This window comes from Prionailurus bengalensis, chromosome D1 (assembly GCF_016509475.1).
Source record: "Prionailurus bengalensis isolate Pbe53 chromosome D1, Fcat_Pben_1.1_paternal_pri, whole genome shotgun sequence".
NCBI classification, from domain to species: domain Eukaryota; kingdom Metazoa; phylum Chordata; class Mammalia; order Carnivora; family Felidae; genus Prionailurus; species Prionailurus bengalensis.
Window position 1 is genome coordinate 89,047,088 of NC_057346.1, and position 27,510 is coordinate 89,074,597.

At 46.2% G+C, this 27,510-nt stretch overlaps 1 protein-coding gene across 2 annotated transcripts in view; it reads left to right on the forward strand.

Moving 5' to 3' along the window:
- Positions 1-7,038: 7,038 nt before the first annotated feature.
- The window catches only part of EHF (ETS homologous factor), a 42,118-nt gene continuing 21,646 nt past the window's right edge, over positions 7,039-27,510 (forward strand). For both annotated transcript variants that reach the window (XM_043580923.1, XM_043580924.1), the window contains exon 1: positions 7,039-7,200. The gene's annotated coding sequence lies outside the window, so the exon portion shown is untranslated. The remainder of the gene's footprint in view (positions 7,201-27,510) is intronic.

A 27,510-nucleotide genomic window follows, 5' to 3' on the forward strand; every position in this document is an offset into this window, starting at 1 on the left:
AACTCGGAGAAGCACAGACTGGCGAGTTAGAGGACTATGAGCCTTGCGGAGACTTTGAAGTCTTTTGGGAAAAGTCCATCAACACCAATCTTTGCTATTGATGGAGAACGTCGCCAGCAAGATGACCGTGACTTTCTCACACAGTTGTCTTGTCAGGCGTGGTTCCTGTCCCTGGCCCTCCGTATCCCATTCTTTCTAGCATAACAGAACTCAGTGGCCTCCACGTTTTCCACTGTAAGGAAGTGGGTAGACTGTGGCTGGTCCCTTTCACAGCAGGGCTGTCCTCCCTGACAGAGAAGTTTTCAGATGAACCGACAGTGCAGATTTTTGGTTCAGTTTGCAAAGAAGGAGTTCCTTATTTCAGTTTTACTGTATACCCACCTACATAATATTTTTTGGTTCTCAGAATTTCAGAGCCATTAACCTCCAATCTTAAATCAGGATTCTCATAAAACTTTCCTGGGGCACCGTCATAAAAGAAACTAGGTCTCAAAATATGACTGTTTGGTATGCTGTCCTTGTCCAGGAAGACAGATTGACTAATTTCAAACCCTGAACTCACATGTAGTTGCTAAGAATGGGGGTGGGGGAGAAATAGGGGAGAAAAATCACAGATATGCCATGATACATGAGGGAAAATTTCATCTGGATTTCCCCCAAATATGGAATTATTCAGAAATAATTCCAAGGGCTTCTCTCTTGACATTCCACCAATGTGTGGATGCACATGTTTTGAGTGGACCGAATGGATAATTTCTTAATGCAAATATGTCTTTTGCACAATTCCAATGGATGTGCTTGTCATCTCTCAGATATCGTTTCCAGGGGGTGTCTTGATATGCTCTTTCCAGAGGCGTGACCAGATCCAGGATCCTTAATTTCTATCTGAAATACATTTAGGGGCAGAATTTGGTGGATTAGCATTTCGTGTGACCTTGAGACGCTCTCAATTGCTTATGAAGAACGGGGATGGAAGAAACTAGAAATTGATGGCAATTTGTACCCTCAGCTAGATTCCACTCAATCTTCGCATTTGATGCCTTTATCATCACACTGACTCTTTGATCTATCCCTCTGTCATTGCTGGACCCAGATGCCTACGATCCTCTCGCTGTGATATGCAGCCTGCCCAGTGCTATTAAGCCTGGTGGGTGGAAGAGTGACCTTTCTGTCAAAAGAATCTCATGATTTCCCAGGCAAGACCAGCTCACAACCTTTCCAATGGGTTTCCCCTCAACTCTTATTCTGAGCATTTAGCTCTTTAAGTATTTGACATTGAAGGGCAGGGGCAGAAGGTTGTCATATTAAGATCCAGACCTGTCTGCCTATTTTATACTTCTTTCACTTCAACTTTACCATCCCAATCTTCCAAGAAACAGTCACATTTCCAACAACGTTCCAGAAAGGAGCTCAGTTTTCCATGCCTGAGTAAGGTATTACAGTCCAAATTTCAACAAGCGGTTAAGCTTCTCTTTTTTGGCAGAGGGTTGTGGTTAGGAGATCTTGTTTAGGAATGACACTGACTTTGGCCTGAGCTCCCGTCATTGGCTTTACTGTGTGACCTTGGTCAAACTGCTTTTCAGGCTTATGAGGCTTAGTTTTCCTAATCTGTAAAGGAAGAATAGTAATAGCCCTTTTCTGATGGAATTTCATGAGGATTAAACGAGGAGGTGCAAATTAAACTCTTAGGCCAGTGACTAGGATAGGACATGGCTAAAACTTCGTAAAGGTGAGTAGTCATTTTTACTCTGTCTTTCCTAAGACTTTTCCAGTTTCACTCCCTTCTCCCCTTTTGTCTTTTGAAACATGGAGAGTTCATTTTCTGACCACTGTGTGTGACCTCCTATGTCACTAAGGGGATCGCTTAAGATTCAAGCTTCATACTTCGAGGAGACAGTAAACATTTCCTGAGAGCCCACCATGTGCCGGGCACTTTGCTAATGCCTTATACAGTTTCTCACTTAATCCCCTACAGCTCGCCGAGAAGTTAATATTCCCAATAACACAGACAGGGCAACTGAGACCAAAAGTTTAAATAGATGTGGTAAGGTTGTCCTCGCTCCCTCTCTCTCACACCAGGCTGCTCCCGAGGAAGCTGAGCCATCTTGTTTTTCTAGGGTAAGAGAGTAGGTTCTGAGCACTCCCAGTCTTCCAAAGCCACAGGCTCTCCCAAATAAGTAGGCATTTAGATGGTGATTTTATACGTTTCTCCTTGGGTCTGAGAGTTTGCTGTCTCTCGTGGTCCCTGGGTGAAAGAGACCAGGCACCGAGACCTTCACCGGAGGTTGGCTCCACCAAAATGTCCCTTAAATGGTAGAAACCCAGTCTTCTGGTTTACCATCCGTAGAACAATATGGGAGCCTACAAAACATGAATAGATCATGATGAATGAAGAGCTGATTATTGTCTCTGCTATCACCCACCCACCTACCCGATTTGGTAGGTGTGGGGAGGAACCGCTGAGTTGGGAGGGTGGTTCTGATGCTCCATTGGCTTAGAGCAAAGAGCAGAGTCGGAACGACGGTCTAGTGGAGAGAGCTGTGCGTCAGGTGGATGTCGGGAAGGGCAACGGATTAGGGGAGGCGCCAGCTCTGTCACCCCCAACCCACACACAGCAGTGTCTCTTCGTTCTGTGTTCTGTTTGGGGGCTCCATGGGAGTGGAAAATGCGTTATCATGCTACAATAATAAACTAATATGTAAACACACCTGCTATAATTATAAGAAACTTCTCCAGACAAAAAAGAAGAAAATACTGGCTGCCGGAAGGTTTCCTGGGAGGGGCCAACGTTTGCCTTGTCTTCTCTCCTGCTCTGAGACTGAGAAATGTGCCTTCTTGAAGACCCCGCTGAGAGGACTGTTTAGACACTAAAGCAGTTTGGTTCAAGACCCAAAGTGCTTATTTCCACAGTAAAGTTGGCACTGAGTGGAGAGCAATTTGTGAGGAAAGATAAGGCATGATAAGCACGATACAGTGAAGAAAGAGCAGGGTGATTTAAGTTAGGCAAGACGGACTTGAGAATAATCAAATATGAAAGGGGAGTTCTGAAACCTCATTGTCGGTGCATAGCTGAGACTGGGGACATATTCTGATGCCCGAGGGGTATCTATGTGTGTGTGCGCACGTGCATGCATCTATGAAATGGGTCCTTCTTTCCAGAAATGGCGAGCCGCCCTCCCCCACTCCAGCACGACACCTGCCCGCCACCTCAAGCAGTTCGGTGGTAGGTGCCATTGGTGTAGGATTTGCTCAGCACGTAGGCACGGATGTGATGGCAAAGGGCATGATCAGGGGTGCCACGCAAATCGGTTAGGACAGCCGTCAGTGCCAGACCTCCCACGTAGAACTCAGAGGCCACCTTCAGAGCCCAGAAAGCTTCTCCTCAGGGGATTTGAAGATTCTCCAGGTACCTAATCTAGGTCAAAAAGTAAGGATTTTGGAAACGTGGCGTTTAGAGGAGCGTAGGGTAAGAGGGAAGATGGCATTTATTAATCCTAGTTCCTTATTTGACACCAGCCAAGGTAATTAATTGATGGTAATGTTCTGCTCTCTGGAACCTCCTCTCCACCACCGGACAGGGGTTCTCATTGCCGTCAGTCCTACAGTAATGCTCTTGTGTGGCTCTCGCTAAATAGTTGTCAGGTTCTGCCCTGAAGGTAACTCCATGTCATCAAGAGGGGATGATGGACAGAACCATATACAAACACACACTTGCTTTCAAAAATAAATACAGGGGGCCTCTAGTTAAAAGGTGCTGTGTAAAGTAAGCAAGCATCCTGTTTCTTGCAAAGCAAGCACAGAACTCTCATTAACCTCATAACCACAGCCCGTGTTGATATTAAGACTCAGACCCCTTAGGGCTTGATACTTGGCTTAGAGAGATTCTTTGTCTTGGCCTTGATTTAGGAAGTAAGGTCCCTTGAGGTTCTTTGGTTCTATGTCTACGACAAGAGGTGAGTCTTCTAGTAGACAACCCAACTGAACTCAGGGTCGCCGTGCTATCGCACACGATGTGGTCTTTTCCTCTGGGAGAACGAGCATTGGGACTGGATTCAAGTGTCTTTGTGCAGATCTGGGACAGGGATAGGGCCTTGGCCTGCAGGGGAGACCCGGAAGAATAATTGGGTCTGTAGGGCTGGTTCCTGTTCCCAAAATTATCTTGATCTTGACCTGAGGGCAGCCTGTGTTGCCTCACTTTCTCTTATGTGAGAGAAACACTCTGTAAATCCCAGGCAAACAGCTCTCCCTCATCACTTCATTCACATCCCCACGTCTTCGTCAGTCTCCCAGGGAGTCCCGGGAGCACGGAATGAATGGAATCTGTGCTAGGATTGAAGGTCTGACGTGACAGTGAGACCCTTGGCTGATTCTTCCTCAAGAAGGTTATGACTTTTAGGAAACAAATGTTGTATCCATATAAGAGCTCTGGTGCACTTGATGTTTTGTGTTTACACTTTTAAATTTCTTGTCTGTGAGAGACATGCTCAATATATTTGAAACTCTTGCAATAGAAGGTCTCAGCATTAAATCCAATTTTTAGCATTCTCAGTTAAAAATCGGGACTTCTATCATTTTTTTCTATCTATCTATCATTCATCTATCTATCTATCTAATCATCAATCCATCATCTATCATTCATCTTCTTTGATGCAAGTGCTGTCTTGTTGAAGCTGACCATAGATTGAAGGAATTTCTCTGTGGACTTAACATGCCTAAAAATCTAGCTTCCTTTCTTTTCTTTTTCTTTTCTTTTCTTTTTTTTTTTTTTTTTTTTTTTTTTTTTGAACGGGGAGGTGTTGTTTTTGTTTTTGTTTTTCTTCTAGAAGTTTTGACTAAGACCCAAGTAAAGAAAAGAACCAATACTTAATAAGAACCCACTAAGTCCCAGACACGTTGTCAGGTACTTTATATACATAGAGACTCCACAAATAAAATGGCTTGTGAGTATGAAGTGACATCCCTCCATCCCCTTCCACCGCCATTCCCAAATGACCCTGGTCAGGAATGCCTTAATGGAGCAGTCCTTTGATCTAAAATAGGCAGAAGAGTGGATAAAGGAATGGAGACGTAACCGGAACTCTTCAGCCAGAAACGAAAGGGACTGTAAATTCTAAGTAGTTGGGACTGGACCGGAGAGCCACATCATTTTGGGGCTTGCTTTTGGAATGTGCCACCACCTCTTGACCACACAACCTCTGCCTGCCACCTACCCCACCACTGTCTCAGGTTAATCTCAGGCAAAATTGTAAAGAAGGCCAAGTTTACTTCCTGGAGTCACACTGGTACTAATAACAGCCCACAGTAACCACCTCCCCTAACGTGTGCGCACACACACACACACACACACACACAGGCACCCATGCAAATACCCTGTAGTGGGTGGTGGTGCTACTTCAGACTGCTCCTGATTCATCTCTTGAGCAAAACGTCACCAGCCTATTCCCTCAGGGCCCTGCTCTCAGATCTGGAGCTGATAGACTAATTGGGGCTAATGTGATAATGGGCAGTAATGACATTTACTGTTTTTATCAGACATTTGAATTTTAACAGGGCCCTTGGGAAATGCACAGGTTGACAATAGGGGACAGTGGCAAGTTTGGTGAAGGCTAGGAGGCCAAGGGGCTTTTCAGGGCCTGCCTAAATTGCACTCCCCAAACCTTTAAGACCTTTGAGACCCGCCTGAGTTCCATGACCCTCCCCAGTCCACCCCTGCTCTCCCACTGAGTTTTTCCCATATTCAAAAACCTCTGCATTCGTGTTATGTGAACTAGGTACACGGGCGAGAAAGGAATATGGCTACCACTCACTCACCATTTCACCTGAGTAGGACCACCGCGGCGTACTTTTTGTTCTATTCCGTCTTTGCCCACGTGCAGACTTTCTTTTTTATACAAGGAACTTCTTGGTTTTGATCACAAAATCTTTGTGCCTTTGCCAAAACTCAATTTCCCTTTTCTTTCCCACAAAGGGGCGTTCTGATGAGTTGAAGAAATTTGCTTGGACGCTTAGCTCATGCCAGGTCAGTGTCAGTGTCCAGGAAGGCTCAGGAGAGAAAGTTAATGGTTAGGGGATGGTATTTTTCCTTGCCAGGGCCATCACTCACTTACACAGTGGAAGTACATTTGTGACCCAGTGAAGCAGGCCCTTGGCCCAGGGAGACAGGGCCGCGAGGACACTTGAAATCTATAGCTCCTCTCCGGGATTCCGCTTTTTCTTGTCCAAACTGCTCTCTTTCATTTCCAGTTTCAGCATCCTGGTCTTTTTCTCTCTAGCTCCTAGGGAGACGTCCGGGGAGCGTCAATAATATAGTAAAAAAAGATCATGTAAGTATCAAGAAAGAATAAGAACCTGGATAATCCACCAACTGGATAGTCAGCTCTTGCATTGTCGAGAGTTGACTGTCCCACCTGAACAACTCAGATTCAACCCTCTCTCTCAGGACTCTCCCTTCAAACTTCCCAAAGCTCTTATCTGGGGCCAGGGAAGAGATTGGTTTTTCAAAGTCCATGGAAATTGCCAAGGGTCACTGTCAAAGAGACAGTCATGGCACCTGGAGAGAGCCGCTTCAGAATCTGGTACCTGCACAGCCAGGGCACTGATCTTGATGCCAAAGGAGAGTGGACTAAATACAGATTAGTACACAAGACAGGTGTTTAAGAGGGCCCCCCCCCATCATTTCCTCCAGATTTGAACTTCTGCTTAGTTTGCTTTTACGTGCACCCTTCCCGATGGTGTTCTGGGGGAGCCAGCGTGGTGCTTTTCACCTGAAACAGCCTCTAAGCTGAAAAGAACAGTCACCAAATCAATTCCTCATCCATTAACAGGTTGTCTCTCTGTTCTTGAGACACAGGCATAACCTGGTTAGACCTGTTTTGTTTGAACACTAACGTGTGAGTTGGCCAAATGCAAATGAGCCGATGTTTGTAATCCTTTATTTTATTTTTTTAAAGAGCCCGGCGGCCAATCAGCAGAGGGGGAAGTGACTTAGGGAATTCCCGGTTGGTGGCTTATTGCTTAACATCCTACAAAATGATTTAAAATTATTGTCATATGCATTTATCTCCACTCCGATGAGGGCTCAGACGTGATATCACCCCTGGTTCCCTATCCCTGTAGGAGCTGGTGTGAGTGCTACATGCTGCCTCCCCTCCATTAGCCACAGCTATTGGATTTCCCACCCAGAATCGTTAGGTAAATGAGGTAAGTCTTTATTTTTAAACCTTCTTTTGAATCTGGAGTTCAAACACCTGAGTGGAAAGAGAAGCCTGCCTTGAAGCAGACAGATGAAAATAAAACAGACTCCCGGAGGCAGCTGGCAGGAAGTGAAGCTCGCCTCACCTGCGCTCACCTCACTGGGTCTTATTAGAATTTTATTTTGGAAGGCAGCCGGGCTTCTTTGGATATTATCTGTGAATTGGCTGCATTGAGTTCGGACTCCCAATCACTGTGGATTTAAAAGCCCCTTGGGTTCCCTCTGCGTGACAAAGCCATTTCCCTGGGCTGAGTTCTGAAACAAAAAGGAAGCTAGGGACAGGTGACCCTGATATAGCTCAATGAAAAGCTGGTCGGTTAAATAGCTGTTGGGGCTCGGAGCACGCATCCTCACTTTTGAGAGAGGTCTTCTGTCGGTAATTTTTCTGACTCATTGGTTGTAGGGAAAGGCAGATTTGTCTGTAATACGTTCTGTTGTTGGAAAATGGCTGGGAACGGGCAATGGCGCACACACCCACACTGGAGAAAGTGGTCGGGCAGTCCAGGTTGGCAAGGGCACTGGGGAGAAATGTACACCTAAAAATGGCTCTGTCCAGAAAAAAAAAATTGGCAAAGAGTTTTGCCATATTGCCAGGGGACAGATTAACCCTTTGTTTGTGCCATAATGGGCTACTGAGACCAGACAGGCAGTTGTGAGTCAGCAGCACCAAATGCCTTCCAAAACAGGGACTCTTTTAATATTGTTTGGACACCATGGAGAAGTGTTGGCCTCAGTGTGGATGGACCTGGGAACAATGGGGAATTAATCTTGTTGGTACATGACAACATGGTGTTGGGAAGTAACATTTTCACCATCTGTCTTTGAGCGGATTTAGTATATTCCCAGCGTAAGTGTAAGTAAGTGACTGGATTGAGAACTTTCCGATGGAAGGTCTAATTCAGGAATTGGTTCTGTAGGCATGGGTGTGAGGATGTGTTCAGATAGAGCCTTTCTGTGTGTAAACGGGTAGCCGGGGATCACGAGTGGTCATGTGCTAATTCCACGAGGTCGAGGGAAGCGCTAATTTCCAATAGGAAAGACGAAGTCATTAGGAAACGTCTCGTGGGCTAGAGACCCTACCAGAAAAAGGCTCTTAAAAGATTTCAAGAATAATTTTAATAACTGTATGTGGAGTTGCGGAAGGCTTCTTCGCTTGTCCTCTTTATGAGATCTAGAATTCCGAGGCTGTGAAATAATTCATCCATTCCATGTTCTTATAACACAAAGTTGTGTAGGGTCACATCTTGTCTACACCAACTGCTAATGGCTGATGTGGACAGCTTTTAAAAGCAATGGGAACAGGAAATGAGGGTCTTTTGGAAGTCTGTGATCACATTTGAAAAAATTACAAATATAATGGAGACAATCCTTCTGCATGTGTCCGAAGTATTTTGCGGAGGCATTTTAAAAGAAGGTAACTTGGAGGGAGTAACGCTGCCGTGAGTTCTCTCGCGTTGTTGTTCAAGATGGCAGTGTTAGCCAGGCCCTTTCTAGGGTGACCGTGGGCAGGGCAATGAATTTGATTCAGGCCTCATATGTATGGAAGATCTAAAATTCAATTATATTTGTTCTTTTGTGTTAAAAAGCATCTAGTTGTTAAATTCAAACGATGTTGTTTTCATTATTTTTTTCCATTTTTTAATATATCGTGAGCTCCCCAAATGGAAACGCCTGGGGCCTTTCTGAACCTCTGAAAAGTCCTACACTCACACTTATAGTTCTGTGTTTATGCCCCCGTCAATTTACCCAGATCCTCTTTCAATATCTTTTTGACCCCTCGAGAGGCTGAGATAATGCATCCAATTAACTCATTGGAAACTGGAAGGAACTCCTATCAGGTCCTAGGTCCAAACGTGAGTGCTCTGGGCCAAAGTTCACTTTCAGGAAGGACAATTTAGCTCTCTGCAATCTTGTAATATTTTATTTCCTCCTCGTCCTTCCCCGATCCCCTAAATTAGGGAATTTTAGCACTGGGCTGTGTTTTTCAGACCCCCTCGCTCTTCTGAAAGCCCAGTGTGACAACCTTGCCTGATGTGAAAGCAAGCATAGACAGAGAGGTTTATACAAATCAGTAAAAAGCCAGTCTGTTCCCCTTTCTCCAGGCGGAGGCATCCCCACACCCTTTCTAACAGATGTGATTTTCAAAGACCTGTGGGAGATGGGGTGGGGTGGATACCAAGAATGCCACGGCAGAACCTGCCAGCGCACTTGAGAAGCAGTGCCACAATTTTAAGGGACCAAATACAAACTTGGAACCTGATTTTCAGTGACACCTTTTTGCCGCTGTTTCAGCCTGTTTCTTTTGTTGACAGCTCTTTCTGGTAAAATGGAAGCGACAGTCATTTCTGTTGTGGGTGGGGCCCTGGTGGGGAGGCATTGACTCCACTTCAGGCTCTATGTTTAGAGACCAAGAGTTCTCACCCTGGCTTTGTTCCTGAGTAACCGATGAAGTGCGGTGGCTTTCGGCTCGGGTAAACTGAGTCCGTGGTGGGGGGGGGGGGGGGATTGTCATCTGAAGACAGAGGCAGGAAGGCAGCCATATCTTGCCAGTGTTCTCTTAAATCTGTTGCTGAATAACTGAGGAGATGAGGAAGATACTAAATTTTTCTTAATGTTTTCTTATCGAATTAAAAAAAATTTTTTTTAATGTTTATTTATTTTTTGAGACAGAGAGAGACAGAGCATGAGCAGGGGAGGGGCAGAGAGAGAGGGAGAAACAGAACCTGAAGCAGGCTCCAGGCTCTGAGCTGTCCGCACAGAGCCCGACGCGGGGCTCGAACTCACGAACTGTGAGATCATGACCTGAGCCGAAGTCGGACGCTTAACCAACTGAGCCACCCAGGCGCCCCTCTAATTTTTAATAGCATGATTTTAAATTATATGATCTGTTTTAAGGTGCAGGCTCTTGCTAGAAATAGGTGACTATTCTGTTTGTTTCAATTGAACAGGGTTTTAAAGGGCCAGACTCTTAGGTTATGCAGGAAACAGTGCAGTGGGGAGAATGGCTCCCGCAGCAGCTAATACTAGGATGAGAGGTATGTTCAGGCCAAATGGCATTGATGTCAGGAAGCCGAGATGTGCTGGAATAGAAATGTCCACAGATCCCTCAGAGTTATTTGACAAAAAGTTAATTGGACTTCGGCGGGGCGGGGTGGGTGGGTGGGGGGGTGGCGGATAGGATATTTCTTTAAGAATCTTCCCTGAAGAATTTCAGACTTACGCTTTTGAATGATTGGGGCACAGTGGGTACAAGGCAGTATACAGGACTGGAAGTCAGGAGACCTGGTTGTCTAGTCCTGGCAAAGCTGTGTGCCCAGACCAGCACGCTCCAGCTTTCTGGGCTTCCATTTCCTCATTCAAACAAAGGAGTTTGAACCCGATTGTCTTTAAGATGCATTTCCACCCTCAGATGCTGATGACCGGGAGAAAGCAGGTAAGCCTAGTGGTCAGCTGGTTTAGCTTGAGTGGCAGCAGCTGAGAAGGGGTGGGAGCTGCCCTCCTAAGGATGAGATGAGAAAGGAAGGCAGTAGGAGCCCTTCAATGGCTTCCTTAAGGTCTTCAGAACTTTGGCTGAGGGATATGCCTGGTGGAGGTATTAAGATCGGATTCCTGGAGTCTTTATGAAGGGTGTTAGTATCCGTTCCCGTGGCAACGTCCCGTCTTTATCGATTCGCCTCATGTGTCCAAAGTTGGTGGGAGTATAGAAGTGGATGAAAACCAGGTGTTTTGTGGCAGCCAGTGGACACAAGCAGGGACTCTAATGGTATCTTCTGTAAAACACCAACGTGGCCTGCTGAAAGGCGAACATTCAGGCACCCGTGGAGTCTACTCCATTTGTGTGGTGCTGATCAGCTTGCTTGACTGATTGCCCATGGATGATTGGGTAGATTGGATGGATATGGACTCACTTGTTCTAGAGGAAGACCCAAGAGGTAATCAGAAGGGGAGTGTGGCCGGCCCAGCCACCGGGCAGCCAACCTGGAGACTTGGTGCTCTCAGAGGGCCTCAGCATGACTCTGGAGCAGCCGGAGCTTCCAACAGGGTCAAGCGGAGTGGCCCATTTAAAGAGGCTCCAGGGGTTTTAATTAGCCTTGTTTTAAAAGAGACACCCTGTAAAATGCCCCTTTGAAAATTGATTTCACTAGCACCTAACCACACTCTGTCTTTGGTTTGTTTTATGGGCTGGGCCCCCTGTTCTGGTTCATCGGATTCACATTACCTCTTCTCTTCCGATCTTTCCACACACCCTTGTCCTTAGAGCCTCCTTCTCTGTCCTTCTCAGAAGCACCTTCAACACTATTAAGAGTATCTGCCTATTTATTTAAAATATGGCCAGCATGGGGGCATTTGAACATGTTTTCGGAGGAAAACGAAGCCAAAAATAAAAAGAATGAAGTGCCTTCTATAATATTTTGATTATTACGCTTAATAGACCACTTGATTAAGCCCATTATTTTAACATAGCTACGTATTTTTACTTTTGTATGACCCTGTCTCGATGCATTTTTTTTTGAAGTTGATGTGATTGTGGTGAACTTAAAATTGCATCTTTTGTCCCTTCCACCTCACTCTATGTCATGGACACAAAATGAACAATCTTGGGGGCTGGGCCCTTATTGGCCCAACCGTGATATGAGAAATTTCCATCACCCTGCCAGCCCTTTCTCAGCTTGATACAAATTTCTTCTAACAGTCTATTGGCTCTTTCTTGGAATACGAAGGGGGTCTTCCATTTTTTGTGTATGACAATGGAGCTTGGAGAATATGGCTGTCTTGTGGAGATTATTTTGGGATCCCTCTTAGGAACCTTTCAAAACAAACCTCCCTCAATAGGGCAAATGATATATTTTGGTGGACATGGTAAGTGAGATCTGGAAGGTGAAGGCTATTTTCGCCACTGTCTTCATGGTGACTACTCACAAGACTTGTTTTGTCTTTGAAAGGGGCTTTAGATTTGGCCCCAAGTTCAGCCTCTGTCTCAGTTGTGTTCACTTAGAAACGCAGACAGCACTTAGCTCATCTTTCACCCAACTTAACTCCACCAGCCAGAAGGCTGTGGGTTGAGGAACACTGATGAAGAGTAGACTTTGACCACTTGTGTATCAGAACGGGCAGGAGGCTGTGAGTTTTTTGTTCCCTGGAAGCAGCTGGAATGTGGCACAGAGAACACCAGGTGTAGCGCCAGAGTACCTGGGTTCAAATGTGACCCTGCCACTGAGTAGCTGAGTGACTCTGGGTGAGTTATGCAAGCTCTAGACTCTAAGTTTCCTTTCTGGAAAATGAGGTTAATAACATCTGCACATGGCTATTGTGAGGATTAAATTAGAGCCGCCACCCCCCCCCCCCATCTAAAAACCCTGGACAAATGCTTGTAAGTAAATAATTAGTAATTTGTGGAATGGAAATTGAGGCTAAGTCCTCAACAGGGGTGTTCTCAAAGACTCTTGACTGGGTGAGAGTGGATGGATAATTCCGGGATCTTGTTTTCAAAGTGATCAACATTGGTTTTGCACTTAGCCCATGGAAATAAATGCCGTAAGGTTTTCACTGGAGAAGGCAGGAAGCAGGGACATGGAGTGAACCATGTTAATGGGGGGCCTCCAGATGGAGCTTGTCCTAAGCTGGCCACACGCCACCGCCTGTGGGAGTTCCAAGCAAGGCTTGGTGCGGGCACACAGCATGTTCCTATCCGTGTGTCTTGATACCTGCCATAGAAGGGGCCTCCAGAAGAAGCTGATCCCCCACAAGGCAGTTCACTTGACTAGCTGCAACCTCATAGACCATTGCCCACCCCTAAAATTCTTGATATTACCTCCAGATGTGTACTAACCGCCACCCTGGGTGTTCTGGAGGCTTTGAAAACAATTGCCAAGATACCATTGCCAGACCCAACAGGGGTCTGCCTCTTGGTAAATTGTTCAGATGACACTTGTAGTCTTGTGGAAACGGTATCTAGAGGCTATTTGAGTCGAACAAGAAGTGTTTGCTGTTAATAAAACAGCAAGACTCTAACCTGGGATCCAAGAGGCTCCTGGTGTACATGGAGAAAATACAGGTAGTTTGTCAACCTGGATGTGGAAAAAAAAATGATATTTTTGTTTTTAATCATCTAACTAAAATCTGACATTTTCTTTCAATGTAAATGTAGGCAAAATTCTACAGTAGTGTTAGCTGTAACTGACTGTCACCAAGAGAAATTACAGACATTTTTATATACATTACACCTGTTGCAGATGCCTCAAAATATCGATGTTCATTATGATTTTGATGCCATGGAGGGTGTTTGACCTGCACTAGATATTCTTATTTAATGTGTTAAGAAGCATATATATTATTATTATATCACGTTAATTGTAAAAGTATTTAAAAAGCCGATCGTTGTATTTCAATATAAGCTTCCTTTCTAATCTTGCTATTTTAGTTTGTCATTTAAAAGCATTATTTTGAGGAGGGGTCCATAGGTCAATCCCAGACTGAAAAATGGGTCTATGGATACAAGTAAAAGGCTAGGAACCCTTAATTTAGATCATTCTCTTGCACAGGGCCAGTGAAATGATTTCTGAATGACTTCAGCTAATAGATGGTCTCTGTAAAAACAGGGGTATATGTTCTTCCCACTCTTTGCTTTTGCCTATGGGTAGCTTTGGAGTTGTGGAGGGACCTTGGCATAATGAAAATAATGATTAATCATAATTAATAATAGTAATAGTAATAACAGCTAACATTTGTTGGGTGCCGGCCATAAGCTAGGTGTTATTAAGGCATGTTCAATGTCATATTTTACTTAATACTACCAAATGCTCCAGGAGGTCATCCCTGGGGCAATGACAAAAGATTTCCCTCTTCTCCCCATGTTGATTGAGTATTGATGCAGGTGAAGACAGGGAATGGGACTGACCCCCTGGACAGGGCCAATGTCCTCAGTATACAACCTGTGCAGTAACACAGGGCTCCACATTTAGAAAGGCCCTGTGCTTGGTTTCATGCTCTGAAATCCATACAGTTTGAACAAGGGGCTCTGCATTTTCCTTTTGCGCCAAGCCCTGCGAATTATGTAGCTCGGTCCGTCTCTGGATGTGACGATGTTGTAATGTGTGACAACTCCTGATACCCGGAAGCTGGGACTCTACTGTGGAGATCCCCCTGTTCCTCCTTACTCATCTAGCTGACCTTTGGTGGAAAGCTGAGGCCTGTCACAGAGGGAGGCTGTAGTTTCTGAGTTGGTGAGTTTTATGATTTTTTTCTTTTTTTTTTTTTCTTTTTGAACATCAAAGATTTCTTTCCTCTGAAGCAACTGGAGGAATGTCTGAGTAACAGGCTGGAAGGCACCTGGTTCCCTGCCTTTCTGGTAGGGAGCTGCCTAGGTTTGCTGATGAGCTGTCTTCATTTTTTTACTTTCCAAAGTGTGCTCTGCGAGGGAAAATGAGCCCCGGTGTGCCGAGAGCCTGTCATTCTTGTAGGAAGGTGCTATGAATGAACTTGGCTTTCTTGCCCACCGTCATTTAATGGTTATCTGTGGGAAAAGAAAGCCCTACTTCTAAAGAGGAGATCCCCTAGTCTGCGAGGAAATTCAAATAGCATTTGCTTCTCAAGTTCAAAGATGATCATGGAGTAAGCTTTATGAGGTTCTGTCTGCATTTTACAGCTCTGTTTTTACGAACTGTCCCAGGATCACGGACCTGGTGGGAGATGGGGGATCTTTCCTAGGTTCGTTTGTCAGAGTGATGGGATTCAGGCTCTAAATGACACATCCACATCCTTTCTTTCATTGGTGTGATGTCTACAACACAGCAGGTCTGTCGTCAGGACCTACGTGTGACGGCTCAGGCATAAGGTGCTCTTCCAAAGGAGCCATAATTTCCCCTTAATTTTTCAACAGTGTTTTTTTCCTTGTTGTTAACGACCGCTCTTTTATCATGGCTAATAAGTCTGAGGTGGCTTCGAGCAGCCAAGCCCAACCCCTGAGTCAATGCGGGGCTTTCGACGAGAAGCCAGACTAAAGTTTGACAGATGGGTTTGAGGGGCCATGTGCTGCTGTGTCTGTAGCATCTGGGCTGATGGACACCAAAGGCACGTTTCGTAGTAGGCCACCAGGCTGATTGGTGTGCCTCCTATCCACATTTAGGGGAAAAATTATGGGAGCTGTCCTTAAAGAATCTCAATTTCCCAAATAAAAGCGTGAGGTCCTAAAAGACACCCTCTTCCGCTTCAGAAATACAAAGGATCCGTTTTCAAAGTTACAGAGAATTCTGTTGCATTTCCTGTCATTCCCAGAACCCCGCTCCCGGCCCCCTACATTGTTTGAAATATACCCAGTCCCGCATTTACTAGCCCTGTGTCCCCGGGCAAGTTGCCTACCCTCTTGTGCCTCCTCAGCTGTGAAATGGGGATAATTATTAGTACCAACGTCCGGGGTTATGGCAAGGACTGAACGAGATCATTTAAAGTCTAGCTCAACTCCTAGCACGTCAGGACTGCTCGATAAATAGAAACTATCGTCGCTCTCATAGTTTTGGTTGTTGTTTTGTAATTAGTCTGAGAGATTCCATTTAGTGGCTATCGATCTTCCTTTGGCTGCAGCATCTTGGTTTTTTCCTGGAAAGAAACTCGAATCTCGACACGGTCAAATCCATTGTTCCTGTGCATCCCAACCCCTCCCTGGCTCCCATCCCCACCTCTTAACCTCTCTCCACCCTTCCCACATTCCTGCACAGTCGGTCTTCTTTTTTTTTTTTTTTTTTTTTTTTTTTCAGTCAACTGAGGGTGTTGTTAAATCTTTTATTTTTCTGGCTGCCCAGTTTGGTTCGGAGGCACTCCACTCCCGCCCTGCTCATGACAAGAATGCTGGGGAATGCTCAGCCAGCCATGTCCCTCCCCTGTCAGAACACCCAGCTCTTAACGCTCCCTGAGAAGCGGCATTTCTGAGGCCCCACCTGCTGCCGTGACTCCCCCATTGAGCCGGTGGTCTGGTGATGATGAAGACCGAATGGCTGAGAGAAAGCCGGGGGTAGGTGGTAATCGAGGGGAACATCACACATTGCCCACGTCCTGTGCTTGCTTCTCAAGGCTTCGAAAGAGACACTGAGAGCCTTCTCTGATTGTGTACGTTGAAGGCTGGGTAGTGATGCCATTGCTTAATTAGTGTTGTTGTGATCTACATTTGAGTGATTTGTTTAGCTCTTTGTGGCCCTTTTGGGCTTGAGCTCATCATGTGATATTGACAGAGTGATGAGAAATGGGAGTGCAATCATGCTTGAATTAATGCGGAAATCACATCCTCAACGTCTCGGGTCCTTTCCACATTGGACGTGGGACCTCAAGTCACTTGGCGGGACATGAGTGAGTCTACACAGCCCACCTTCGAGGTAGGTATGGATAGCCTCGTTTCCCTGATGGAAAAACTATGGTCCAGGGACCAGAGGTTTTCAAATTCTGCTTATTGCCCAGGGCTGGACCGAGGAAATCTGTGGGAGAGGCTGGACTGAGACTCGACACGCAGAGTCTCGGCTTTAGGAGTAACCTGGAGACCACACCTCCTCCCTGAGCCGTGTTGACTTTCGGAAGTCAACCATTGGGAAGAGCGGGGTTTGGGTTTTGATCGTATCCTGGCAGCCCCTTCTCTGCCCCTCTTAATCTGATTCATGATCTTAACCTGGGCTGACTGGAGGCAGGCCGTGTCATTCTGCAGATCTTGGACACCCCTCAGTGCCTTCGCAGAGCCAGCCAATGGAAAAAAAAAAAAGACTGGAAGCCAGTCTTCTGGCTTCGTGGCCCTGCCAGCTCTGGCCAGTCTATTCGATACCTCCTTTTCTTCTGAGGGAGTGGGAAGGGAGCATCCAAACTGAAAGCACAGGTTTTTCTTTGGTTTTTATAGGAAAAACAAATTGGCATGAATGCTCAGTCAAACCAGCTCAGGCTGTTCGGGCAGATGCCTTTCTTTGCCTTTTTCTGTTTATTTTCCAACAAATCAATGCTTAACTGCGTTGTTATTGGAGCAGAGCAACAGGTGCAAAAAAATAACTCTGCTGCCAACTCAAATGAAAAGGTAGGGCTTATACCCTCTGGGAGGTATTCAGAAGATAACAGAAGACCCTGCCAGCAACTGAATTAACAGCTCTGTTTATGGTGGGTTTTATGTTAACAGCTTGCTCCTAACCCTCCCACACAGAAACGTGCCATTGTCTTGGGGACGGACAATCAGCCAGCCAGACAACTAACTACCTTATTCTCTCCCGAGTGGAGATCGGTTTTGGCTGAGGCTGCTTTGTGACAGTCGGGGGCATTATCCTGTCTGCCAGTTCGATATCTTAGTACGGGTGTCCTGTGAAGGCAAGGGCATGGGGTTGCCAGAGAGAATCCGTCCTGCTTTTAAATGTAGTCACGGTTCTTTCCAAGGTTGGTTGTTTCCAAACGCCAGCAGGCTGCCTGGCTCCCTCTGCTCTGGCTTCACTCTCTCCCCAACAGGAGGTGGGGAATGAGCTCAGACGACTTTGGAAAGAGCTACCATTGTTTCGGAAGTGGTGTCTTTGCTGAATAGTCCATCAGGGGAGGGCAGCGTCTATGTTCTGTTCATTTTTGTGTCCCCAGCACCTAGCAGAGTGCCCAGCACCTAGTAGACATTCCATAAATGTATATTAACTGAAGGGGATGAGTAAATATTTATATTAGCAAGACAAGCATTTCTTGATGACCATTTCTTGCCACTGAAGGCTAAGACAGCAATTTTCTTGGGTATGAAGCCTCAAATCTAGGGTGGTTGAGTAATCTTTTGAAAGCCTAAGATGGGGAGTGGGTTGGGTAAGCTAGCCATGAGAGTTTGTGATGGAAGCGATCGTCATCTAAATCCTCTGCAAAGGCTATGTTCTGAGGCAAGGTTTGTTGGTTCAGGTCTTCAAAGGCTCATACTTGTGAATAGCTGAGCACTGTTGGATTTAACAATTCAGTAGGACTGAGCATTAGGGCCTGCTTTATTTCAAGTTAGCAAATAATGTGATAGACTCTCCACAGATGGCTTGGAGCTTGAGTTCTCTGGACTGCAGGCGTTATCTCTGACTTTGAGAGGATTTCCACTCCGAGGTGTTCCCTTTAAGGATAATATCTCCCGGACTTAGCTATCTCGTTGTGAAAATTTGAGGGGAGACAAGTAGGTGAGGCTAGGACCAGAAGTTCTAAACCGTAATATTGCTTAAAGATTGGTGAAGGGGGGCGCCTGGGTGGCACAGTCGGTTAAGCGTCCGACTTCAGCCAGGTCACGATCTCGCGGTCCGGGAGTTCGAGCCCCGCGTCGGGCTCTGGGCTGATGGCTCAGAGCCTGGAGCCTGTTTCCGATTCTGTGTCTCCCTCTCTCTCTGTCCCTCCCCGTTCATGCTCTGTCTCTCTGTCCCAAAAATAAATAAACGTTGAAAAAAAAAAAAAAAAAGATTGGTGAAGGGAGCTTCTTAAAAATGAAGATTCTGATTCAGAGGTTTGGGGTGGGACCCAAGAAAACTTTTAAGTTTAAGCCCTCCTTAGGTGATGATGATACGGGTGGTCTATAGACCAAACTTTGAGGGACACCTGTGTGACCTCTTCAGCCTGGTTGGAAAATAAGCGTCCTAGGAGTAGCCGTGGATGCTCTAGTCTCCACACCTGGGTCTTTCCAAAGACCTGGAGACACCTGTGGTTGTAATAGGAAGTGAGGCCTGTTTTTCTTCTGCTATACAGTTTCCTCTCTATTTTATGATCATTTGGTTTTAGACTGGAGAAAGGGGATTAGCAGGGAGACAGATACTGATGTTCAGGGTGTGGGGAAAATGGTGAATTCTTTACTGCGTTGCCAAACAGAGGTCCAGAATGAATGAAGCCTTGTTCCTACTTCAACTGCCGATGGAGGGGGTTGGTGGGGCTCTTCCTGTTATCACCGTAGGGAAACAGGGTAACGTCCGGGCCAAGTAAGAGGGTAAGAATAGAGTCTCTCAGGCTTTCTCTCATGTGTCAGAATAAACTTATGTCTCGTGGCCCTGACTCCACTACAAAGGTTTCTTTAAATTTCAATCTACCACGGGTATAAGAGAGATTTCTTTTTAATTTTTTTTTTTCAACGTTTATTTATTTTTGGGACAGAGAGAGACAGAGCATGAACGGGGGAGGGGCAGAGAGAGAGGGAGACACAGAATCGGAAACAGGCTCCAGGCTCTGAGCCATCAGCCCAGAGCCTGACGCGGGGCTTGAACTCACGGACCGTGAGATCGTGACCTGGCTGAAGTCGGACGCTTAACCCACTGCGCCACCCAGGCGTCCCAAGAGAGATTTCTTAAAGATCCATAGCATACAGGGATCTGTAGGAGTCAGTGGTCTTTAGAGGGCCTGGAACCCACAAAAATATATGCAAAGCGAGGTGTGAATGTGCATTTTTGGGAGAAGAGAGCCCTAGTTTCCAAAGGCTCTATGACCTTTGAAGATTCAAAGCTTGCCCTATTCTTAGTTTGCCATATCTGAAAGGGATTGATAAAGGCCCAGGAGGTCATATAAGGCAATCTTTTAATCAACTTTGGTGCCTGTCCTCTGTCAGTATCTGCCTCTTGTATGAGTCTGGCACCAAGAATGATAAAGATCAGCATGATATGTATATTTCCAAATGGCTTACAGTTAGTAAAGTGTATGTATAATGGCTCAACACTTGGCTTCCCAACACTGCATCATCACTCATGAAAACGCTTGAAAGCACAGGAATAATGCTTCAGATATTGCCCCTGGGAACGTGAAATGTCTATTTCAAAACACATTATGAGGGTATGAAATTACCTGTGAGGTAATCCCAAGAGGATCAAATACATTCCCCAAGCTTGATTCACATTTTGATTCATTTGGAAAACATGAATTATTGCCTGTCTTACATTCAGTTAAATTTCACACGTACATGAATTTTCTTTTCTCCTCTTCGGGAGTAGTTCTTTTGAAATGACAGTCATATTGAAACAGGAAGTCAGGAAGCTGGTGGAATATCCTCAGGGCAAATGCTGTGAATTCACCTGCTGGTAACTTTGATTAAGGACCGAGAATGGTCTGAATATCGCCGTCATCACAAAAGTAATTATTTAAAATGCCTAATTGCTCCTCTGGCTTGAGGAGTAAAAATACCCACGAGGCAGCCAATTCTGTGGCAGTTCGGGGATGATGTGGTTGAATGAATAAAGGAGTTGGGAAGAGGGCAGACCATGACTTTGACTCTTCAGTCCTCTGGGGCTGGGGACAGGGAATGCAGGCCGAGCCCTGCTTCGGATCTACTCTGTGACTCTGATTGCTCCCAGTGTGTTTTCACCCTCACAGCAGGAGCAAACCATGTTTTTTGTCCTGAGGTCTCATTCAGAGGAAGAAAATAATTATGGGCTAGTTTATTTCCAAAATATAAAATACAAATTACTTTACTGAGTCATAGAAAGAGTATTTATATTATATGTGTATACATGTTCATATAGATGGCATGTATCCACGTATCCACGTATATACATGTGCGTGTGCGCATAGATACGTATATATGCATAGATCTGTTTTAATGGCTATAGGGCTATCATGGCCCAGTTTTCAGGCTACTAACACATTCCTACCTGAGCATCTTGTAGAAGTGGCAAAATGAAAGCAGCTTTCTATTCTTTCATTCTGAAGGCTCTCTCTGATATACTGGCAAGAGAGAAGACAGAGACTCACTGGGGGTCCTGGCATGATTGGATGGACCAGAGAATTTTATAACCTTGGAGAAGCTCAATAAAGGTGTGAGGCCCCAGATGGCACAGGGAGAATGCTGTTACTCTGTATGGAAAGGGGGGAGGGGTGAGGAGGGGTTGAAAGCAACTCTGTCTTCTGGCCAAACACGCGCTTGTCAGCAGAAAGTGGCTAAGTTCCCAGAGATTTATTGCTGGACGGTCCGAGTTTCCATTCTCTTTTGGCTCCAATTCTTGCTAACCTGTGTGACCATGAACAAGTTACCTGACCTCTCTGAGCCTCAGATAGGCCATCTGTTAGGTGACATAATACCTTATAGAGTTATTGTGAGTACTGACTGAGATAATGCATGTAACACATGTAACGCATGTATCATCATAGAGTTGGCACATTTTAAATGTTCACTAAGCCCTAAGGGCTATACTATAGTTGTTGTTATTTATTTATTTATTTATTTACTTATTTATTTATTTATTTTACAGTGTTCGGTCCGAGATCTCAGTAGCCAAACCATGGATCGAAAGACCTATATCCCTCCAGATGAGCATGCCCAAACTAGGTCATGTTTGTCTCTGTTAGCAGGTTCTCTATGTATATTTAAGAAGAGAGAGTGGCACCTGAGCAGCTCAGTCAGTTGAACACCCAACTCTTGATTTCAGCTCAGGTCATGATCTCACGTTTCGTGAGATTGAGCCCCACGTCAGGCTCTGCACTCACAGCATGGAGCCTGGTTAGGATTCTCTCTCTCTCTCTCTCTCTCTCTCTCTCTCTCTCAAAATAAATAATAAACATGTAAGAAAACAAAAGGAAGAGAAATCAGTTGAGCAGTACTTGGTCTTCTTAGGAGCCCCAAGACTGGGCAGAACCTTCTAGGTTCTAAGGTATATGGCTCCAGCTCCCTGCCAGAGTCCCAGCCGTGCCTCCTTCCCCTTGCTTTTCTGTCCCTATGAGACTCAAATCCTAGATTTGCAGTAATCGAGCATTCCTTGGGCCAAGGGACCCTGTAGGATAGAGAAGCCCTCTGGCCACAGTCTTCCAGGAGCTCTTGCCCTTCTCCTCTGGACCTGCAAGCCAACTGGTGTGTGAAAGTACGATGCCAAGGCGGTAACGAAGAGCTGGTGGGGTTGTGCTGTCCCACTGCTCCCGGCAGCAGGGTGTGTCCGGTAGGAGGAAGGAGGAACAGGAGGGATGGCTTTCAGTCCCTGAGCAGGGACCATGCCCGGAGGGGCAGAGCACAGCTTCTGCGAGCAGAGGCTGAGAGATGCTGGTCATAGCTCAGCCTGATGGCGCATCCATAGAGCAGTCCAAAACAGGAGGTGGGGAGGCCGGAGATCCAGCCTCGACTTGACTATGCTGGCAACCTGGGATTGCAAAGCATTGTATGGATGGTAGAAGTTACAAGCCTTGCTTGAAATGAACTTGGCTCTCAATTTCCTCCTTGGAGATGCAGTAAAATAACAGTAGTCACATGATAAAGAATAATAATAATTATAAACACCACCTGGCATCTATCAAGTACTTACTATGTGTCAAACACTTTTCCAAGGATTTTACAGGCATCATCTCATTTTGTCTTTCAACAACCCTTTTCATATCATCTCATTTTATAAACGAGAAAATTAGGGCCCAAAGAAGCTGAATAACTTGTCCAAAGTTGCCCCATTAGTAAATTGGCAAAGCCAGGATTCGAACCACGTTTGTCTGACTCCAGAGGTGAGAGCTCCCAACCATTACACTATCCTGCCTCTGAAGGATCTACCCTGACCCCAAGAATGTCCTCAAAGGTGATCAACACAGTTTAACGAGAGACTCATGGGCAGAACTTATAACAATAGCTGACATTTTGGGGGCACTTGCCATGTGCGAGATAATATGTGAGAACTTTGGAAACATTCTCATTTAACCCACACATCAGTCAAGCTGGTACCAGATAGGAACCTAGCCTTTGATGAAAGCCTGGAGGAGGACCGGGGGAAGATAGTGGCTTGTCTGCACATCCGACTGGCACAGAAGTGGTCCTAGTCCTTAGCAACTGGGGCACCGTGGGGGTTTGCGTTTCACCTGCATCTTCCCATTGACAAAGTGGGAAGGAGAAAGTGGCCTGTCTCTCCCCCATCAATGTGGGCTGTGGCCACCCTGGCACAGTGCAGTGTTATCTCTCTGCAGAAATGGGTTTTGGATTGACCAAATGCGAGTGGCTCATCATTTACAGGGCAGTTGATGCCTAAGGTTGAATAGGTCCGGGCTGGAAGCCTGGCATGAAGTACTCATCTGTACAGGGTCTACTGGGTAGCGTGCCTGGCTCTTCCTCTTCAAATATAGAGCGGACTTCTGTCTCCAGAAGTGTCAGTCTTAGAAAATGCTGCGCAGGGGGCGCCGGGCTGCCTCAGTGGGTGGAGCATGCAACTCTTGATCTCGGGGTTGTGAGTTTGAGACCTGTGTTGGGTGTAGAGATTACTTAAAAATAAAAACATTTTAGAAAGAGAGAGAGGGAGGGAGAGGGAAAGAAGGAAGGAAGGAGAAGGGAAAGGAAGAAGGAAGGAAGAGGAAGGAAGGAAAGGAAGGGAAGGAAGAAAAAGAAAAAAGAAAAGAAGAAAGAAAGGAGCTGCTGCACAGAGGGTGATTTCTTGAGTAGATGTGGAAGTCTGGGCAATCACTGGGGCACAGAGTCAAATACCATTCTCTCCAGTTGTTGCTCATGAAGGGAGGGATAAGAGAATGCAGATGGAAAAACCCTCTGGGTAATCCGCATTTCATTCCACTTTGGGTTTGAAATAGAATTCACAGGTTGTGTGCTTGCGCGTGCAGGCGTGCGTGCGTGTGTGTGTGTGTGTGTGTGTGTATGAGGTAATTACTCTTTATTTGTACCCAGCACTGCCCTAGGGGCTTTAAAGCCCCTTATCTTTTTTAATCCTCTAGCAAACCTATGCTTGCGGTACAAATGCCAGGCCCTTTTCCCAGGAGAGGGCACAGCAGTTCAGAAAAGCTAGGGGACAGCCCAAGGTCGCCACACCAGCATGATCAAAGCCTGAGCTGCAGCGGCCGGCCTCCACGGGCTCTCTTTTAAGTAGTGTTCTCAACTGGGGGTTATTTGGCCCCAGGGGATATTTTGAGAGTGGGGGCGGGGGGGGGGGAGGCTGGAAGGGGTTGCATCTGGCATCTAGTGGCTACAGCCCAGGGATGATGCAGCCAACACCCTACAATGCCCAGGGCAGCCATAGAACATTCCCAGCCCAGGATGTCAGTCAGGCAGACTTGAGAAAATCTGCTTTTCACCCAGAGCACTTGGCTGAGAATAGTTGCCGGAATCCCCCCCCCCCCCCCCCCCCCCCTTGAGCTAGAGATGAAGAGAGGTAGGTTCTGTTCTCCACGTGCTTTTGACTTGAAAGGTGGCGTCATTCTTATTTAGGCTCTGAACTTACTTTTTCCAACCTCGGAAGAAGTTAACTATGTTCGAGAAACATCTTCAGAACTGATACTTAAAGAAGGGGAAAGGAACTGATTTTTCATTGAGGCCACGTGTACTGTGCCAGACCGGACAGCTTTAACTCCATTGGGTTATTTATCCTTCAACACAGGACATCAGCATTCCCCTCCATGCCGCCTTTGAGGCCAGAGAAGAAATTGAGTTCGGAAAGGTTAGCATGGCCTCGGATGGGGAGTCTGGATTCTAACCCACACCTCCAAGGTTCCAGAGTCTCTACCTGTATCTACATGATACATTTTCTTAAAGAAATAATAAAAGCTATGCTGAAGGTAAACTGGGAAGCTTAAAGAGGAGCATTAAATAATCCCCCTACTTTGTAATTAAAAGGATTTCTTTTTATACCCCATAAAGTAATCACCATGTACCATAGAAAGTCTATATTAGTATATGGGAGTGTGGGTGAGTTGGTTATAATAATGCTTTTTTACAGTTCTCAAGACACGTTTATTATCTATTATCTCATTTGATCTTCTCAAGACTCTTGGGAGGCTGTCGGTGGGGGGCAAATGTCCTCATTTTCCACCCGAGGAACTGGGCCTCAGAGGGAATAGAACTTGGGGAAAGTCCTTCAGCTATGCTAGCCCCGGGCCCTCTGTGCCCACCTCCAGGGCGCTGCCCAGGCAGCGTGCCATGATGGGTTGGAGACGCTGACCTTCTTCCCTCATAAGCCTGGGTGAGCTCAAGTGAACTCTGACTCAGTAAGGGTTAAGACACATAAACTCTTTTATGAGTAGTAACCATTTACTGTGCCCCGTAAAAAAAAAAAAAAAAAAAAAAAAAGGGCCCCTTTCTGTTCTGGCTGCTTTCCCTAGCAAAGGGGGTACCAGCAAGGAGCAGCAGTGCTCATGGGTAGAGGAGCCTCTTGGGGCGGGAGGGGGGCAGGTGGTAATGGGGCAGCTGTGGCCTCCTTATCCTAAAGGCTTCCCTGTGGGTTGAATAGTTCTGGATGCAGTCAGGGGATTGCAGACAGAAAAGATGCCTGTCCCAAGGAAAGGGGCCGTGGGCACTTGGTCACAAGTGGAGAACTGGCCTGCGTCGTCCCGTGGTATTTATGGGATCCCTTTTTACTAATTGCTAAGCTTTCCACATGCACAACCTCATTTGATTCTCTCAGCCCTGTGAGTTTGCGACTGTTCTCAATTTATAGGTGGGGAAAGTGAAGATCAGAAAGTTTCTGGCTAGACAGACGTGGAACTTGCTCAAAGTCCCACACAGCAGGGGACCCTGGATCTGAGCCCAACTCTCCCCAGATCTAAAGCCCGGTTGCTCAGCCCTCACATCAATCTGCCTTCTAGATTTGGGGGAAGTAAGTGGTGAACAGAAACCCTGAGCTGGCTGAGAAGTAGCTAGCTGGTGATTGGCCCAGGGCACATCTGGGTCCCACGGAACAGCCACTTTGAAACAGCCTTGCAGGCAAACCCTTGTGAAAGAATTTCAGGGAAGACTTCCCCCACCCCAGCCCTGCAGGGCCGATCCCTCCTTGCAGATGGGCTGGGCCCTGAGCTTCGGCTCTTTCAGGGTTAAACAGTAACCTTTCTACTGCTTGTGGTTGAGCAAATGCTGGCGAGGAACAAGCCCAGCCTTGAGCAAACAGGAGACCTGGCCGTGCCCTTCCCTCCCCCAGCTGCCCCTTTGGGGGCCTGCAGGTTTCTTTTGCCCTGAAGTCGCCCATCGGATTTCTTAGCTGAGGGCAACTGCTCTAGAAAGCTCAATGGGAAAAGAAGAAGAGGGCTTGCCTTCTCTGAGAGAGAGAAGCAAAGAGGTTTCTGGAAGGGGACATAAGAATCGATTCAGTCACCTTTTTAAAATTTTTGCACAGGGAAACTGAGGCCCAAGACTGTTTCTGGTTTGGGTTACCAGGGGGGGAGTGACTCTCCTCCTCATAACACCTGCCATATAGCCGTGTCTTAATCTGTGCCAACCGCTCCAGGTATAGAAACTCACTTAATCTCCAGCCAGCGCACATAGTAGGTCTGGTGATCTGCGTGCTGCCTGTGAGGAAACAGGTTCCGAGATGTCAGTGACTTGTCTGAGTCAATACTAACCGGCCGGTAAGGGGTAGAGCTTGGAATCAAGCCTGTTCCTTCTGGCTTTGAACCTCATATATATGGTGCCACCACACAGATCCCAGCTCTGCCCACCTCCCGGCCCCTGGTCTACTGTGGTGCTCACCATTCTCTTCTATATTTCTTTTGCTACCTTCTACTTAGGCTGGATTCAGGCCTAGTTATTTACCAAACAGCCATGATGATGTTAATAATCATCACGAATGTTCCTGTTTGGCCTAGCTTGACTCCTAGTCGCAGCTCTGTCCCTGGTGCCTGGAATAGTACCCAGCCCATTGTATGGCTGGTAAATATTTGTTGAGTGAATCAATATGCGAATGAAATTTTTATGCCTCTTCCAGACCCCTCTTCTCCCCTATGAATCCCTACCTAGAACCGGAGGAGTAGGAGCTAAGTTGGAGGAAGGGGTTTGGGGGCTGGAAGCTCTCTACTGGAGCGATTTCAATCTGGGGGACGTTGGTGACACCCAAGGATATGATTTCCCTAAAACAGGCAGAAAAATTTCCATGAGTCACTGCTATGAGGCTACCTCCTCTCCTCACCCCAACATTTTAGAAAGAGCAAGTTATCTTTACAGGCCCTGGGTCATGCTCAATTGCCTTCTGGAACAGGCCGCTCTTCTTTTGAGTGACTGAACCTACTTCTAGGGCTTGAGTCTAAAAGGAAGAGAGCGTCCGACTTGAGAATAGGGAATATTATAAACGCCGAAGGGGTGAGACGCGTTGTTCTAAAGTGTAGAATATTTATGTTGTTTAAAAAACCCAAACAGTTCCCCCTGAGAGAAAGGCTCTTCTCCTGTGTCCTTTGCTGAGAAAAGGAGACTGAGAGAGCCACGTTCGGGTCAGTTTCCAAGCCCGTGGTATTCTTCAGGGCTCTAAAAGGAGAGAGAAAGCTCGTCAGAATTTTTACTGGGATTCCTGACATTATCATGGCGCCAAATACTGGAGGAGCTCTAAGTACCTACGTCTGAAGTTCTTTGACATGTGGACACGGGCTGTGGCAGG